The sequence below is a fragment of the Sprattus sprattus genome (assembly GCF_963457725.1).
Source record: "Sprattus sprattus genome assembly, chromosome: 2".
Classification (NCBI taxonomy): Eukaryota; Metazoa; Chordata; class Actinopteri; order Clupeiformes; family Clupeidae; genus Sprattus; species Sprattus sprattus.
In genome coordinates, this window is record NC_137921.1 from 4,545,081 (window position 1) to 4,546,535 (window position 1,455).

Sequence of the window (1,455 nt, forward strand, 5' to 3'; positions counted from 1 at the left end):
CACGTACACAAATACTTACAGTTCAAAAGTTTGGAATCTCAAAGAAATGTCTCTTGTTTTTGAAAAAAAATCACACTATTGAATTTTCTGTTTAAAAAAACCTGAAATTGATCAGAAATATAATGTAGACATTGTTAAGGTCTTAATGATTTATAGGCCAATAGCCGGAAATTGCTTTTGAATAGTTTTTTTTTTAAATGTTGCCACAATTATTCCTGTTTTTCTAGGGGCACATAAGGTTAGCTAATCCTTTAAAAATGTGTGGCTGAAGACTATTAATGTTTCAAGAAGCAATTAAGTAGCCTATTGGGAGTGTCATCAGCACTTGTGGAATTGATTGTGGTCTAAAACTTTCCCGATATAATGACATAGTTATGACTATACCTAGGGAACAGCAGAACTTTTTGCCTTGCTTGTATTTTTTCTTGTTGCCAGAAATCAGCAGAGGTGACTGCTTAACATATATGGAACCCCCACATCTTGTCTATATTTATTGCACTGATTCAAACAGGTGCCTTTTTCTCTCATTTTGTTGTTGAGAACAATGTAACTTTTTGGGATCGTTGTAGCAGTGGCCGAAACCATGCATTAATCAACCCAAAATGGTGGAGGATAAGGATTTTTCGGTCATTTGTCATCTACAGTGTTTTTGTTTTGTTTTGTTTCATAATGTCGGTGATATAGTCTCATTCAAACATTTTCGTAACCTTAATTGCTAGCTATGCAAGCGATGTAGGCTATAAGGGTGTCACAATTGTTCCTAGCCGGACTCTCCTAGAGAGATAAATGGAATGTAACGCTATAATGCAGCTAATACTTACAGTAGCATCTAGATCGGAAGCAATTGATCACAACCACCGGTTACTTGTGTTCCTGTCAAAACGCATCAATGGTGCAGTCTAACAGTTACAAATTTGCCCCACAAACGACAACTATCGACAAAGATTAAGGCATAAGCTGACATTTTTAACGTAGCATAATGATGCCATCACACATGTTGTTTCTGTAAACTTCAACAGTTGAGAAATCAAGCATGTCACACATGTCCCATTGTTACAACTGTATCCCGGGCCTAATTAATCTCTGAGGAAACGATCCATCGTTTTGCTGTGACAACAAATGAATAGGCTTTGAAGTGTTCTAACCTGTGTGTTACGTCATTCTGTGAAGCAATGACTAAGGAGCAGGAGTAGATTGATCAGTGGTTGATCACATCTCTCAAGGCTTAGTGCTTCCTGAAGTAGATAGCCTTGCTGGAGAAAATACCCACATCAGAGGTTTTAGGGGGTTACACAACCACTGGTGTAGTCCAGAGTATACGCAGGTATACGGAGTATACCCACTTATTTTTCAGTCAGCATTGAGCAGACCCATTTCTCAAAACAGGGCGTTTATCCTGTGCTGTATTGGCTGCTTAAAAAAAATTCTCCAGGGACCACTACACCATTGCACACA